This window comes from Odocoileus virginianus, chromosome 18, assembly GCF_023699985.2.
Source record: "Odocoileus virginianus isolate 20LAN1187 ecotype Illinois chromosome 18, Ovbor_1.2, whole genome shotgun sequence".
Taxonomy (NCBI): domain Eukaryota; kingdom Metazoa; phylum Chordata; class Mammalia; order Artiodactyla; family Cervidae; genus Odocoileus; species Odocoileus virginianus.
The window spans coordinates 49,405,220-49,422,621 of record NC_069691.1 but is presented as its reverse complement, the minus strand read 5'-3'; the positions used below and the strand labels follow the sequence as shown (position 1 = coordinate 49,422,621).

The window sequence follows — 17,402 nt, the reverse complement described above, 5'->3', positions numbered from 1 at the left end:
GTTACTGTCCCTGCTAAGCGCTAAAGGTCTCTCTTCTTCAGTCTCTTTTTCTATTCTTTTGGCAGCTTTCTGCAGTATTCAGGGCACATTTTTATATAAGGCATCTCTGAACATTTTACAGAATTTTCCCAGCTTACCCTGACTTTTTATGGCTCCACTGATTAAAGTTCTATTCTCTGGTCTAATAATTGTTTTCAGAGCATAAATCTAATTTTAATGGAGGGAATGTAATTCAGTCTGTACCTCTTACACCTTGCAGGTTATTTTGGCAGCCAGAAGCCTTTGCCCATAGAATAGAAATCCACCCACCACTCTTCCCCTTTGTAGTGGGCAGTCCAGAGTGGCAGGCTTCACGTGGCCACTGTCACTGTCCTCATTGTTGACACATAGCTTATGTGCATCTGCACTTTGATGTGCAGTCAGTTCTTTTTATTATTATTTAAGATTTTTTTGTGATGTGGACCATTTTCAAAGTCTTTATTGATTTTGTTACAAAATTGATTCTGTTTTCTGGTTGGTTTGTTCTTTTTTTTTTTTGGCTGTTTGGCATGTGGGTTCTTAGGTCCCCCACCAGGGATCAAACCTGCACCCTTTGCACTGGAAGGCACAGTCTTAACCACTTCTGCCAGGGAAGTTCCTGCAGTCATGGTGGTGATGCTCGTAGAGTCCTTGTGAGCCCTGGGCGAGGAATACAGAACCATCACTCATGGAGGAAACACAGGATGAGTTCTCACACGCCTCAGGCACATTACCACCCCCAATTCATCACCTTGTTTTACGTGTATTTCTATCTAAACACACATTACTTAATGTGTATTGTTGCATCACAACATTGACTTCACGGCCAGCAGCCCAGGGGACGCATGCCTGCAAGGAGCCTGTGTAACACACACGCTTCCCCCTCAGTCTCAGCACAGCCTCACACATGCAGGAACCCCACACAGCAATCCCACATAGCACTGCATCCCAAGCCCAGGGCGCCGTTTTAAACAGCAAACTCAGCAACCAAAAGCACAAAGATGAGAAATAAGTGGACTAAACAGACCGTAAAAAGGAGTATCAGAGGAAGAGCATCATCTTGTGTCCACCTGATCACATTTCCCCTCTCTGCACGTGCTCTTCAATAACCACGAAAACGTCCCAAGTAGCTTCCCTCGTGGTCCAATGGTTAAGACTCTGTCTTCCAGTGCAGGGGTGCGGGTCTGACTCCTGGTTAGGCAGCTAAGAGCCCACGTGCCTCACAGCCAAAAATCTAAGACATAAGACCCAAGCAGTATTGTAACAAATTCAGTAAAGACTTTGAAAATGGTCCACATAACAAAAAGTCTTTTAAAAAAATGTCCCACATACTGGTTTTGAGTTACAAATACATGTTAAGGAGTAAGCCAATTAACAAACACAGAATCCATGAAAAATAAGGAGCCACTGTGTCCTTGCATATTTTAGTTTGGAGTACAGGTTAATCACAGAAATATTTAGTCTATAGTTACTGGACAAAGTGCCTAGTGTCCTGTTACAGTAAATGCAAATCTTCATAACACTGGAAATGGTAATCTGATAAACGAAATATGTTTTGTTAATTCATACAAGAGAGAAAATCTGATAATGGCATTTTGAAATGTCAAGACCAAAAAGCATAGACTGTTAAGTGTTTCCATTCAGAGAACAGAAATAAATTGGCCCCGTTGTGGTTCAGGGTGCCCGATCATTCATCTTTCTTTTCTGTCTCCTCCTCCCGCACCTGCTGGTACCTCCTTTGGGGGTTAGTGCTACAGGGCTCAGGAAGGAGGCTGGAGTGGGGCCAAGAAAGCTCACAAAGGCTGCTGCAGTCGGCCCAGGGGCTGTGAACCAGGAAGTGTCCTGCACTGTTTAGAATACTTATTAGACTTATTGCTGAAATAGTCCCTGCTGATGAGCAGACCTAACCAGAGTTTCTGAGGGACTGGTGACCAGGTGGAGGTGGTGGTATCTTAGTTTCAAGCTCCAACACATCACTTACCTATGTGGTTAGGTGCTGCATTGAATGTTTAATTCCCTAGTAACTAGCCTCAGCTTCTATCAGGAACACTTAATATGCTCAAATTTTATCTCCCCTCTCCTTCAAGAGACCCCACTCCAGCACTCTTGGCCTGAAAAATCCCATGGACGGAGGTGCCTGGTAGGCTGCAGTCCATGGGGTCACGAAGAGTTGGACACGATTGAGCGACTTCACTTTCACTTTTCACTTTCACACATTGCAGAAGGAAATGGCAGCCCACTCCAGTGTTCTTGCCTGGAGAATCCCAGGGACGGCGGAGCCTGGTGGGCTGCCGTCTATGGGGTCACACAGAGTCGGACACGACTGAAGCGACTTAGCAGCAGCAGCAGCAGCTTCTTCAAGAGAAGTGATTAGAATTCTGTCCAGTAGCCCATAAACAAAGCCCATTCCACCTGGTTCTTACTTAGGTCTTCATCTCAGAGGAGCACAGTCTAACGGACCACGGCCATGAAGTCACTTGTCATAATGCAGGAGAAGGGATGGACAGCTGTTGAGGACAAAAGTTCGCAGACATGGTGCTGGGAGGTCTCACACACAAGTGGGATCCAGTATCGTACCCCCCACCCAGCTGACTGTGGGCAAGTTATTTACAAAAGTCCTGTGAAGAAGAGAACAAGATAATACCCATGTATGCATATTTCTAGGGCTTCCCAGGCACTAGTGGTCAAGAACCCACCTGCCAATTCAGAAGATCCAAGAAACGCTGGTTTGATCCCTGGGTTGGGAAGATCCCCTGGAGGAGGGCATGGCAATCCACTCCAGTATTTTTGCCTGGGAAATCCTGTGGACAGAGGAGCCTGATGGGCTACAGTCCACGGGGTCAGAAAGAGTCAGACACGACTAAGCACGTACACATTCGTATTTCTAGGATCTGAAAATACAAAATGCTAATGAAACATATTTAGAAGTACAGCCACTAGTTTTGAGAGTTCTGCAGAGGTACAGAGGGTGCTGTTACTGCTGGTATGTAGGGATATGAATCATATCACACAGAAATCTTTAAAAACTAAGGGGGAATACTCTGGCAGTAAATACAGACAAACTTCTTTCCTTTAAACTGTGGCAGTAGTATGGTTGTCTCTGGTCCCTAGAAGAGAAACTGAACAGATTGGCATCAGCTTCAGAAAACAAGACGTTGTATAACCAAAGGATTCAATTAAATTGCTCCTCTGAGGTCTTGCTTAGGGGAAGAAATGCTTTCTTTTTTTTGGGGTAACAAGTGTTATGTGAATAAAAATTGTAGGGGGGAAATGGTTTTTGGTTTTCTATTATCTTAGGGAATGAGGAAGCTGCAGAGATGGCTCCATCTCTCATGCCTTAGGTCTTTGTATGAAAGTTCACCACGGGGGTGTTCGCTCTGAAGCTCCCCTGGGACAGCAGATATGTGGTCAGCACCATGTGGGCAAATAGCCAGGCAGGTCAGAGGGTCTCAGGGTGTGGGAACCGGGGTCGGCATAAGTGTTACATCACTGATGTCTACTTACAGTATTGAGAGGAATTTTTTAAAAATTCTCCTTTTATTTATTTATTTTGCCTGCACTGTGCAGCATGTGGGATCTTAATTCCCCAACCAGGGACTGGACCCACGCCCCCGCTGTGGAAGCTTTGAGTCAACCTACTGGACCACCAGGGAAGTCCCTCGAAGGGAATTTGAAAACAAACCTTTTTACTCCCTGAGAAGCATAATTGAACATCTCTCAATTTGCTTCAGAACGTCTAGAACTGTTTTAAAACTGCTTCACAATATCTAGGATTGCTTTCTAAGGCCTTGGGTGGATTTTGAAGAAGTATGATTTTTTTCTACCGCATGAAATACTTTCTTTCTAAAATGGTGGTAATTAGATATACTTTTTCAGTTATGCTGGAAACACCGTGCTGGCACATGGAAGAACTGACTTTCTTGCTGGGATTTGTAGACCTCCCCAGGCTGGAAGCTGGCCCTCCCAGCCAGCCTCTCCTTACCTCCCCACCCCCCAGCTCTCCGGCTCTCACATCTGTTTCTCTGGCAGCCTTTTCCGGCCCCTGCAGAGTGTCAGCTCCAGGGACAGCCGCCCTCCCCTCCCTGTACCCTGTTCTGTGTTGTCCCCGCCCTGCCCCTGCGATGGGATGGAGACCCCAGGGAGGGCTGGCTCTGTAATCAGATGGATTTCGATGGCATAACCAGTCAGTATCAGGAGGGAAAGCATGGCAGAAGTGAAACACAGAGGCACCCACAGTTTAACATGAGAATCTGTCCAGTATCCTACTGTTGAATCAAAATTCACATGGGTGTAAATAGTCATGTTTTTATAAAATGTGTCCTCGCTTAAAATAGATGCATTCAGGTAAAGCCTCCCACAGAGCACGTGCTGTGGGAAACGGGGAATTCTAGGACTGGGAATCCCTCATGGGAAGGTTTTAGTTAGAAAAGAGCTACCAGAGGGTACTTCCCTGGTGGTCCCGGGGTTAAGACTCCAGGCTTCCACTGTAAGAGGCACGAGTTCCATCCCTGGTTGGAGCACTAAGATCCCACATGCCACACGGTGTGGCCAGAAAGTTTAAAAAAAAAAAGAAAGAGGCACCAGGCAGACCTCTTGCCCAAGGGGTTGATGCTTATGAAGCTGCCATGTGGTGTTCTGTTTGGCTGTGGTTGTCTCAAGTAGCAATATTACTTCTCAATATTTTGGAAGAGGAAGTATCTTTAACAGAAATTTTAAAACAAGAAAATAAAAATCACCTCGCAGCCAGGCAGGAACTTTTACACAGATGCTCCTTGTAGCTGCCAGCTCAGTCTTGCTGCCGCATGGATGATTTCAGCAGGACGCATCCCAGTGGACCAACCAGATCGAAGGATCAGTAACCTTTCCTCGTGCCTGGGGGTGTTTCCTTGACCCTCCCCACCACTCATCACACCGTTGGTGCCCGCTGCTCCACCAGCTGCCACCCCACACAGATCAGATTCCTGTTGCCCTTTTCCTTTTTTCTTTCTTTTTCTGATAATTGTCTCCCTCGCGTGTGGTTTACCTGCAGACCTGCTAGAAACCTAGGGCCTCCGAGAAAAGGCAGCAAGCTGATGACTCACCCTATTTGTGATCTCAGAGGTGTCCAGTCCTTGGGTTTCTTTGGCAGAGTTTAATGAATTACAGTGTTTCCCAAAATTGTGGCTTGAGATTTTCTGGCATCTGCCTTCTTCAGGGTGAGAATGAACTTACCCTGTCAGTAACATCTTGTTGTTAGTCAATAAGTTGTGTCCGACTCTTTGTGACCCCTGAGGACTATAGCACTCCATGTTCCCCTGTCCTTCGCTATCTCCTGAAGTTTCTTCAGATTCATGTCCACTGAGTCGGTGATGCTGTCTAACCATCTCATCCTCTGTCGTCCCCTTCTCCTCCTGCCCTCAATCTTTCCCAGCATCAGGGTCTTTTCCAGTGAGTTAGCTCTTTGCATCAGGTGGCCAAAGTATTGGAGCTTCACCTTCAGCATCTGTCCTTCCAATGAATATTTAGGGTTGATTTCCTTTAGGATTGACTGGTTTGATCTCCTTGCAGTCCAAGGGACTCTCAAGAGTCTCCTCAAGCACCACAATTTGAAAGCATCAATTCTTTGGTGCTCAGCCTTCTTTATTTAACTTACCTTATGATAACATCTCATCTCTGAGTCATAACCCTTTTGATAACTAACTTCATCTCACTTCTGGTGACTCATTACCATCTCAAGTATTTGATTTTCTACAAAATTACAATGAAGCAAAGATGTAAGGGAGAAGTAAACATAATTTAATACAGGTAAAGAGAGAGACTACTTCAGTGGTTTCTGGAAACAGTATTACCAAGCTCCTCCTCTATAATATTAACCATCACATATGTATCAATTATACTGTTCCTTTTCATACTGTTCATGGGGTTCTCAAGATAATAATGCTGAAGTGGTTTGCCATTCCCTTCTCCAGTGGACCACATTTTGTCACAACTCTCCGCCATGACCCATCCGACTTGGGTGGCCCTACAGGGCGTGGCTCATAGTTTCATTGAGCTAGACAAGGCTGTGGTCCATATAATCAGTTTGGTTAGCTTTCCGTGATTGTGGTTTTCATTCTATCTGCCCTCTGATGGATATGGATAAGAGGCTTATGGAAGCTTCCTGATAGGTGAGACTGACTGAGGGGGAAACTGGTTCTTGTTCAGATGGGCAGGGCCATGCTCAGTAAATCTTTAATCCAATTTTCTGTTGATGGGCAGGGCTGTGTTTCCTCCCTGTTGGTTGACCTGAGGCCAAACTATAGTGGAGGCAATGAAGATAATGGCGAGCTCCTTCCAAAGGTTCTGTGCATGCACGGCTGCACGCGGTGCCCCTGACCCTGAAGCAGGCCACCGCTGACCCACGCCTCTGCCAGAGACCCCTGGACACTCACGGGCATGTCTCGGTCAGATGCTTGTGAGGTCACAGCTCCTTTCTTTTGGGTCCTGGTGCACACAAGGTTTTGTTTGTGCCCTCCAAGAGTCTGTTTCCCCAGTCCTGTGTAACTTCTGGTGGTTCTCTGGTGGGTCAAGAGCTACCTGGAGTAACAGGCAAATTTGGCCTTGGGGTATAAAACAAAGCAGGGCAAAGGCCAACAGAGTTTTGCCAAAGGAAGCGCTGGTCACAGCAAACACCCTCTTCCAACAACACAAGAGATGACTCTGCACATGGATATCACCAGATGGTTAACACCGAAATCAGATTGATTGTATTCTTTGCAGCAAAGACGGAGAAGCTCTATACAATCAGCAAAAACCAGACTGGGAGCTGACTGTGGCTCAGATCATGAACTCCTTATTGCCAAATTCAGACTTAAATTGAAGAAAGTAGGGAAAACCACTGTGCCATTCAGGTATGACCTAAATCAAATCCCTTATGACTACACAGTGGAAGTGACAAAGAGATTGAAGGGATTAGATCTGATAGACAAAGTGCCTAAAGAACAACGGATGGAGCTTCCTGACATAGTACAGGAGGTAGTGATCAAAGCCATCTCCAAGAAAAAGAATACAAAAAGGCAAAATGGCTGTTTGAGGAGGCCTTACAAATAACTGAGAAAAGAAGAGAAGCTAAAGGCAAAGAGAAAAGGAAAGATACACCCATTTGGATGCAGAGTTCCAAAGAATATCAAGGAGAGATAAGAAAGCCCTCCTCAGTGATCAGTGCAAAGAAATAGAAGAAAACAATAGAATGGAAAAGACTAGAGATGTCTTCAAGAAAATTAGAGATACCCAGGGAACATTTCATGCAAAGATGGGCTCAATAAAAGACAGAAATGGTATGGACTTATCAGAAGCAGAAGATATTATGAAGAGGTGGCAAGAATACACAGAAGAACTGTACAGAAAAGATCTTCATGACCCAGATAATCATGATGGTGTGATCACTCACCAACCTAGAGCCAGATATCCTGGAATGCAAAGTCAAGTGGACCTTAGGAAGCATCACTACAAACAAAGCTAGTAGAGGTGACAGAATTCCAGTTGAGCTATTTCAAATCCTAAAAGATGATGCTATGAAAGTGCTGCACTCGATATGCCAGCAAATTGGGAAAACTCAGCAGTGGCCACAAGACTGGAAAAGGTCAGTTTTCATTCCAATTCAAAAGAAAGGCAATGCCAAAGAATGTTCAGACTACTGCACAATTGCACTCACCTCACATGCAAGCAAAGTAATGCTCAAAATTCTCCAAGCCAGGCTTCAACAGTATGTGAACTGTGAACTTCCAGATGTTCAAGCTGGTTTTAGAAAAGTCAGAGGAACCAGAGACCAAATTGCCAACATCTGTTGGATCATAGAAAAAAACAAGAGAGTTCCAGAAAAATATCTACTTCTGCTTTATTGACTATGCCAAAGCCTTTGACTGTGGAGTACAACAAACTGGAAAATTCTGAAAGAGATGGGAGTACCAGACCACCTGACCTGCCTCCTGAGAAATCTGTATGCAAGTTAGGAGGCAACAGTTAGAACTGGACATGGAACCACAGACTGGTCCCAAATAGGAAAAGTATGTCAAGGCTGTATATTGTCATCCTACTTATTTAACTTATATGCAGAGTACATCATGCGAAATGCCAGGCTAGATGAAGCACAAGCTGGAATCAAGATTGCCGGAAGAAATATCAATAACCTCAGAAATGTAGATGACACCACCCTTATGACAGAAAGTGAAGAACTAAAGAACCTCTTGATGAAAGTGAAAGAGGAGAGTGAAAAAGTTGGCTTAAAGCTCAACATTCAAAAGACTAAGATCATGGCATCCAGTTCCATCACTTCATGGCAAATAGATGGGGAAAGAATAGAAACAGTGAGAGACTATTTTGGGGGGCTCCAAAATCACTGCAGATGATGATTGCAGCCATGAAATTAAAAGATGCTTGCTCCTTGGAAAAAAAGCTATGACCAACCTAGACATCATAGTAAAAAGCAGAGACATTACTTTGCCAACAAAGGTCTGTCTAGTCAAGGCTATGGTTTTTCCAATAGTCATGTATGGATGTGAGAGTTGGACTTTAAAGAAAGCTGAGTGCCAAAGAATTGATGCTTGTGAACTATGGTGTTGGAGAAGACTCTGGAGAGTCCCTCGGACTGCAAGGAGACCCAACCAGTCCATCCTAAAGGAGATCAGTCCTGGGTGTTCATTGGAAGGACTGATGCTGAAGCTGAAACTCCAATACTTTGACCACCTGATGTGAAGAACTGACTCATTGGAAAAGTTCTTGAGGCTGGGAAAGATTGAAGGCGGGAGGAGAAGGGGATGACAGAGGATGAGATGGTATCACCAACACAATGGACGTGAGTTTGAGTAGGCTCTGGGAGTTAGTGATGGACAGGGAGGCCTGGCATGCTACAGTCCATGGGGTCACAGAGTCGGACATGATTGAGTGACTAAACTGAACTAAACTGATGTGTCAATTATACTACATGCTAAACAAGCAACCTGGCTTTTTAGTACATTTACAAAGGTAAACTGCTAAACATACTGTGGCCTTCCCTGGTGGTCTAATGGCTAAGACTCCTGGCTCCCAATGCAAGGGGCCAAGGTTCAATTCCTGGTCAGGGAACTAGATCCCACATGCTGCAACTAAGATTTTGAATCCCGAAACTAAAGATCCCTTGTGCCACAGTAAAAATCCAGCACAGCCCAATAAATAGATATTTTTAAAACTATTTATTTGTTTTTGGCTGTGCTGGATCTTCGTTGCTGCTTGGGCTTTCACTCTAGTTGTAATGAGAGGGGCCTGCTCTCTAGTTGCGGTCAGCAGGCTTCTCATTACCGTGGTTTCTCTTGTTTCAAAACACTGTCTCTGAGGGCATGTGGGCTTCTGTAGTTGGGGCACACAGGTTTAGCTATTCACTGAGACATGTGGAGTCTTCCCAGACCAGGGACTGAACCCATGTTCCCTACATTGGCAGGCGAATTCTTAACCCCTGGATAAAATATATATACATTTCCTCATTTTGCTGTAGGAACATCACTATAAGCTAGTGTTTAAGACCTTCCATAAGTAAATGTTCTACAGCCTATATTGATAACTCCTTCAACACCTAACACTTCTCCGGTGGGAAACTATTTGCTCAGTCCAGAGTAAGTTCACCATGCTTCCCTGTAAGCTTATACCTTTTCTTCAGTCATTACCAGGGTCAAAACCTGCCTTTCAGAATACAAGTCCTCCATATGGTCAAGGTGACTTCCTTGTTGAAACTGGAGCACATGGAGAAGGGATATAATCACTCACTGAGCGATGAAACATGGAACAGGGGATGACTCAGTAAACATTTTAAGGAATGTTTGCAAAGTGTGATCTTCAAATCAGTGTTGAAGTTAAATTCCCAACTTGGTCTCCACACAACTGTTACACTGACTTGTGTTTTGGTACAACGCCATTGGTCTCCACTGACAGCCTCCATGAAAACAGCCCAGGAGACTCATCACTGCCTTCACCATAAGGAGGCCCCCCAGGGGAAAAAAAAATCCCATCTGGTCTGCACGCCAAGTATATTGTACTTTTTTTTCGAACAGCTGGTTTGTTAAACACAGCCCTGACCAGGTTTCACTGCTGGAAAATTCAAGCCAAATTGTGACCCATCCGTTCTTGGTATGGAGCAGAGGTGGGGTGCAATGTCAGGGGGTGGATGTGGTCCGAGGGTCTTCTCTGTGAATGGCACTCCAGGACTGTGCATTCAGGACCCCTTGGCCTTCTGGTATGCCCATTTTTCTTTTGGCTGCTTCAGGTCTTGATTAAAGCATGTGGCACCTTTAGTTTGTGGCATGTGAGCTCTTAGTTGCCGCATGTGGCATCTAGTTCCCTGACCAGGGATCGAAACCAGGTCCCTGGCATTGGGAGCTCCGAGTCTTAGCCACTGGGCCACCAGGGAAGTCCCCTGGTATGTGCTTTTAAAGCCTTGTTTTTCCTTCCTCTTTTTTTTCCCTCAGGCTTTCTTTATTCATCTTTTCCTTTTCCTCTATTTTGAAGTTTTATATCGTTGTATCCTGTGTGTCCTCATAAGCTTCCTGAAGTCCTTTGTGAAATAAGGCACAGTGTAAATTAATAAGTTACAAATACAAACCAGCATTGGTCAATGCCCTTAGCATCATTATATTCAGGCCACAGCACCCAGATCCTTACTCCTGTAGCGGTGCTTGTCTCAGCTCAGATCTATCGGTCTTTAAGCTGGTGCTTCCATAAAGTCAGAACATGGTATGCAAGCTCCTGTGTGAGCTGAGAGTCCAATATAGCTGGAAGCATATGGCTACCACTGTGAAATGTTCTTTCTCATTTCCCAAGGAGTTTTAGAGAAATGCACAAGAACATATGTCCAGTACTAAGATTCCCTGCCAGATTTTTTCCCCCCCTAAATTGTGGTTTGATATTTCAGATCATTAAGTAGACACATCTGTCTGAGCATGTTTTCCTTTTCAAGAAAAAAAGATCATTTGAAGACAGCTACCCAGTGACTGTCAGCTTTCTTGGTTTGCCTGGACACACTTGGTGCCCTTGGCCCTGGAATCAGGCAGAAATTGATCCACACAAGTGAGTGCCACCATCTGTTCACCACCCTGTATCCCCTGGGTGTTAAGCGAAAATAGAAATTCATTTTCCTGTTTGTTTTTAAGCATATGTTGGTTATGTATGTGTGTGTTAGTTGCTCAGTCATGTCCAACTCTTCGTGACCCCATGGACTGTAGCCTGCCTGGCTCCTCTGTCCATGGGATTTCCCAAGCAAGAATACTGGAGTGGGTTGCCATGCCCTCCCCCAGGGGATCTCCCCAACCAGGAGATCGAACCCAGGCCTTCCATGTTGGAGGCAGATTCTTTACCGTCTTGAGCCGCCAGGGAAGCCTGATGTTGGGGAGTATTTCCTAGTAAATCTATGGTTTAGGGGAAATAATCTTCAAGTGAAACCATTCTCATCTAAATCTTGGCTTGTCATCAACTGTGACTTTGAGCAAATCGTGTAACCCTAGTGCAGCCCCCACAGGACTATTCAGGTGTGACCGTGTATGTACCATGCAGCCTGGTAGAAATGCATTTCCCCAGCCTGGGATGAAGTGAGATAATGGTCACTAAGAGGAAGAATGCCACTTATTTGGCTCAAACATGATCCACGGCGCTAGGATTTTAGCTCCCTCAAATTCTTCCCAGCTCTTTTGAAAAAGAATCTTCACGGACTCCTCCCTGCAGGCCCACCAGCCAGTGCTCCTGAAACCTGAGGTCCTGGTGCCCCCTCCTTGGTGAACTCCACATAGGGACAGAGTCCCCCCGTGGAGTCACTCTGGCACCTGCCACCTGTGAGATCCTTGTCTTCCCAAGAGCACCTCTGAGTGTAGAGCACGCCCTTCACCCTTGCTTGGCTTGTCAGGATGCTAAATAAGCCAGAGTGTTGGTGGGACAGCACAGCAGAGATGTAGGCGTTCTCGGAGCGTCCTCGATGGTCTGCACCCCAGGGTCTGTGGGCACCATCCCAGGTCGCTGCAGGGCCCCACGGTGATGTAACCTCAGGAGGCCTCTGGCTCTTTGGAGATGGGAATTCCAGCCGCACTGTGACTGACTGAGGGTCACTGGCCACTGAACAGTCGTGGGTGAGGCCTGGACAGCTGTCCCCCACTGCCTGCAGGGAAGCCGGGAATCTGCCTGCCGGAGGAGGGTAGAGGAAGTGGAAATAGGACGATACAGGCTTTTCAGAGAGCCAGCGCTCACTGGAGGCCTTGCCGTTTGTTACATGAGATACATACAGCCGTGGCTCTTTGTAGGTGGTGGTCTTGCTGTTTGTTATGGGAGATACATAGAGCTGTGTATTTTATAACTTCCTCTCTTAGGAATCAGCCATGATGAACTACAGAATTTCTGGTCCAACTCATTCTGCTATGCTGAGAATTTCCCCCTTTCTTCCAATGCGTTGTCATTTGGACAGGAGATAAACCTGAGCCCCTCAACTCTCAGCCCCAGAAAAATGAAGTTGAGATGCAACTGCCCGGTTGGAACGAGGGAACTTGTCTTAAAAGCTTGCACATGTGGCCAGGCTGTGCTTTTTAATTTAGATTGAACTGACTGGGGGCGTGAACTTGATAGAGGTTACAGGCATGCTGAGCTGCAGCCACCATCAACCCTGCCTTCTGACCATTCTGGTTTCTTGCCTCCCAGCCATGAAATCAGAAGACACTTGCATCTCGGAAGGAAAGCTGTGACAAACCTAGAGAGCGTATTCAAAAGCAGAGACATCAGTTTGTCAACAAAAGTTCATATAGTCAAAGCTATGATTTTTCCAGTAGTCATGTACGGATGTGAGAGTTGGACCATAAAGAAGGCTGAGCACTGAAGAATTGATGCTTTCAAATTGTGGTGCTGGAGAAGACCACATATTCAGTCATACACATATTAATACATGTATCCATTTTCCCCCAAACTCCCCTCCTGTCCAGGCTGCCACATGACATTGAGCAGAGTTCCCTGTCCTATATACAGTAGGTCCTTGTTGATTATCCATTTTAAATATAGCAGTGTAGTACTGACTTAATTTTAATCTTCAAGGGAAGACTGATTGATAAGAACATTGAGGAAAAGTAATGAGACCCTACTAGAGTTTTCTAATAATTGAGGAAAGGGATACAAACTTCAAGACAATGGAGGTAGAGAAAATGATGAAATACAAAATAATTTATCGTGCTTCAATTTTATGTGCCCAGTGAAAAGAAGGAATATATCATCAAGAAGGGACTAGCTTACATCGGGGTGAGATCAGAGGAACCAACGATCAGCTGTATTCCTTGTATCCCCAGACATCTGGTGGGGGAGGGCCCCGAGTCTGAACCTGGTCTGTTCAGCAATCCCTATTGTGAAAGTGGAAGCAGGCAGTTTTCAAAACCAGCAGGATGCTCAGATCTCAGGCTGGCCAAGCAACCTTCCAGCTGTAACCGGTTTTTCATAGTCAGCTGAATTAGATATTATTTATTGATGAAGCCTAAATACATAAAGGCTTTATATGAAACTGCAGATGTTAAAAAAAAAATCTAGCTGGGACAGTGTAAAACAGAAGAAAATTGCTAATTGGCATGTCATTTTCTGTTATGAAATCTATTTTTGGCTTTTTAAGTTACAGAAAAGTCACTATGAAAATTCTTCATTCTGGGGACTTCCCTGGAATCCAGTAGTTAAGACTGTGCTTCCAATTTAGGGGGGCAGGTTCAGTCCCTGGTCAGGGGACTGTGATCCCACATGTCATGCAGAAGTGGCAAAAAAGAAAAAAAAGGAGAAAGAAAATTCTTCATTTCTATCTTCTGATACAAGCACTTGGCCCACAGAGCTGTCTTAGAAATATTCTGTAAAATTACTCTAAGAAAAACACTACAGGGTAAACAAAGTCCTACTGTATAGCACAGGGAACTATATTGAATATCCTGTGATAAACCATAATGGAAAAGGATATGAAAAAGATACGTTTCATATTCCCTGGTGGCTCAGCAGTAAAGAATCCACCAGCAATGCAGGAAACGCACAAGATGCAGGTTCAATTCCTGGGTCGAGAAGGTCCCCTAGAGGAGGGCACAGCCACCCACTCCAGTATTCTTGCCTGGAGAATCCCATGGACAGAAGAGTCTGGCAGGCTACTGCCCATAGGGTCGCAGAGAGTCAGACATGAATGAGAGACTTAGCATGCACGCATATAAATCTGAATCACTTTACTGTACAGCAGACATTAACACAACAGTGTAAATCAACTCTACTTCAATAAATAAATTAAAAAACAGAAAACTGCAGTTTGAATCCCTGCAAACCAGGGATCTGAAGATGAGCATGTGTGGCCAGAGCAGGTCTGTGATAACTCACCCTGGAGCATGATGCCCTGGACGTCACAGGGCCATTAAGGTCTCTTGGAAAACAGAAAGGAGAAATCAGTCTTGAGTCTATCACAGAATGCTCCCTTTTCAGCGTGGCCTCGTGTTTCCATCTTAAAAGAAGAAGGTCCTCCTCCTTCTTAAAACTTACCGTGATTCTGTGCCAGTAAAGCGAGAGAGATGCTGCAGAACAGACAGTATGACTTCAGCACAGGCTGCTGCTTCCAGCTCTGTCTCCTGGTCCAGGCCCTGCATCGTCCCTGGCTCTGACTCTCTGCACCCTTCTCAGCAGCTTCCTCTCCCAGCGGGAAGTCAACAGAGCCGCCCAAAGAGCTGAGCTTTGTCCTGAGCCTGCCTTCGGGCTCATGGGGGCAACCGAAGGCTTGTGATTAAAGGTCACTCGGTCTGTGGGGGCTGGAAGGTCTCCCGGGACAGGACCTGACAGCCTGCAGTGTAGACCCCCTCCGGCTGCTCCTGTGCTCCAAGGGGTCGCCCTTTCTCCTGTAGCACCCAGCAACCGGAGGGTACCGTGTCCAAGCGGTGTTGGCCCCTGTACCGTCCATCTCTGCCATCCACTCCCAGATGTACTAAACTTCCTCACCTGCCTGCCTCAGCGTCCCTCCTCAAGCTTCCCCACTGTGGGTGCTCACTCATCTTCACTTGGGCTCTCGTGGGTACAAATGCCCTCTGAACCCCAGGACCAGGCCCTGGCTTAAGTCCAACACCCTGTCACTTACCTGCACATCTTACCCCTTACGTGGTGACTCCTGGAAGCCCTGGATCGGAACTGTGCTGACAGCAGGTGGAAACATCTGTGCTCTCTGGCTCCATCTAGAGGCTAGAAGACTGCAAACAGGAGGTGGGAAGGGACTACCTAGCTCCCTGCTGCCCAACTATCCCCAGCATCATTTCTATCCTACACTGCAGCCTCGCCGCCTGGCCTCTCCCCTAAAGTTCAGAAACAGAAGCTGGGCTCAAGCCCCTCCTGCCATCTGCTTTTTAAAAATTGGAGTATAATTGCTTCACAATGTGTTAGTTTCTGCCGTTCAGCAGAACAGGTCAGCTACACATATATATTGCTGTTGTTCAGTGGCTAAGTTGTGTCTGACTCCGCAACCCCATGGACTGCAGCACGCCAGGCTTCCCTGTCCTTCACTATCTCCCAGAGTTTGCTCGGATTCATGGCCTTTGAGTTGGTGATGCCACCCAACCATCTCATCCTCTATCACCCCCTCCTCCTCCTCTTGCCCTCAGTCTTTCCCAACATCAGGGTCTTTTCCAATGAGTCCTATACATATATCCCCTCTTACTTGGATTTCCTTCCCATCTGGGTCACCACAGAGCATTGAGCAGACTTCCTGTGCTATACAGTAGGTTCTCATTAGTTATCTATTTTATGCATAGTAACAACAGTGTATATGTCAGTGAGTTGTCATCTGCTTTTATTTTGTCCAGTATCCATCTGCTTTTATTCTGTCCTGCCACCTGCTTTCTTCCAGATTTTCAGCCTCCCACTGGAGGAGCATCTGCCTCCCCTTTCTTTCCCACCCCCACCTGCCATATGGATTGACTTATTCTTGAAAGTGCCTCAAAATAGGAGCACTGTGGGGTGGAGAGTGGACGTTACTCAGAGGAGAAAACACATCCAGAGGCATTTCAAAAATATCCACAAAGCAATTCGGTAAATATTTATGGAGCAGCTGCTCTGTGTTAGAAGGGGGTGAGCAAAACAGATGAGGTTCCTGTCCTCACTGAGCTTACAGTCTGGAGCCTTTTGTAGGAAAGATTCCCAGGCAAGGGCATAGAGATTGACATGTTAGAGTGACCACTGTCACTGTAGAGGCAACTGAAATGTCCATCCGTAAGGGGGAGGTCACGTAGGTGACAGAGCAGCCATACTATGGAACGTTCTGCAATAGCTGCCAAGAATTAGACATGAAGATAGACATGCTCACATGGAAGGAGAGTCTGTACATACACATCTGAATATATCTGTGCATATACGCAGACATATGTTTATATGTCTGCGTGAGTATAAAGAAATCTAAATAAACACAACTAGTAACAGTGGTTTCCTCTGGGAGGTAAGATTTGACACAGCTGGGGAGAGGGACAGGAGGGAACTTTTACCTTTACTTTATAAACGTCTATCTTGTTTGGATTTTGTGCAACAAATTCTGTATTGCTTTAGTAATTTTTTTCTCCATCTTTAAAAGAGTTTTATATAATTTTAGAGGTTGCTTTCCATTTGTTACACAATCCATCCTTGAGCCTGTTTCTCTTACACCCAATAGTTTGTTCCTCCCACTCTCCCACCACTGACCCTCCCCCCAGCCACTGGGAACCACTAGTTTGTTCTCTATATCTGCAAATCTGCTTCTTTTCTGTTATAGTCACTAATTTGCTGTATTTTTTTTAGATTCCACATAGAAGTGATATCATAAGTATTTGTCTTTCTCTCTCTGACTTATTTCAGTTAGCATAAAGTCCATCCATGTTGCTGCATATGGCAAAATTTCATTCTTTTTATGACTGAGTAGTATTCCGTTGGGTGAATACATATACATGTATATGTATATCCCACATCTTCTTTATCCATTCATCTGTTTACGGACAGTTAGGTCATTTCCATACCTTGGCAGTTGTAAACAATGCTGCTGTGAACACTGGGCGTGCTAAGTCGCTTCAGTCGTGTCCGACTCTGTGAGCCTATGGACAGTGGCCGGCCGGGCTCCTCTGCCTCGCAGGATTTGGATAATGTCTCCTGTGGTTTTCATTCGCATTTCCCTGACGATCAGCAGTGTCACGCATCTTTCATGCTCTGGTTGATCATCTGCATTTCCTCTTTGGAAAAACGTCTGTTCAGCTCTGCTGCCCATTTTTTAGTTGGATTGTTAGGTTTTTTGATTTTGAGTTACATGAGCTGTTTATATATGTTGGATATAAATCCTTTACCACTCATACAATTTGCTGGTATGTTCTCTTATTCAATAGGTTATATTTTCAATTTGTCAATAGTTTCCTTTGCTG

General features: G+C 45.4%; 1 protein-coding gene and 1 long non-coding RNA gene across 7 annotated transcripts in view; one reads left to right on the top strand and one right to left on the bottom strand.

The window, feature by feature from the left end:
• Nucleotides 1-17,402, top strand: part of GALNT7 (polypeptide N-acetylgalactosaminyltransferase 7) — a 132,546-nt gene that overhangs the window by 83,574 nt on the left and 31,570 nt on the right. The gene's annotated exons all lie outside the window — the stretch shown is intronic.
• Nucleotides 296-15,252, bottom strand: LOC139039527 (uncharacterized). Of its 3 annotated transcripts, none has more exons than XR_011492864.1 (5): nucleotides 15,110-15,252; nucleotides 2,715-2,819; nucleotides 2,442-2,525; nucleotides 1,046-1,252; nucleotides 296-678 (listed from the first exon to the last, which is right to left on the bottom strand). It is a non-coding gene; the product is annotated as an uncharacterized lncRNA (long non-coding RNA). The 3 variants fall into 3 exon arrangements; XR_011492865.1 differs by lacking the exon at nucleotides 15,110-15,252 and adding an exon at nucleotides 14,524-14,744; XR_011492866.1 differs by lacking the exon at nucleotides 15,110-15,252 and adding an exon at nucleotides 4,755-5,460.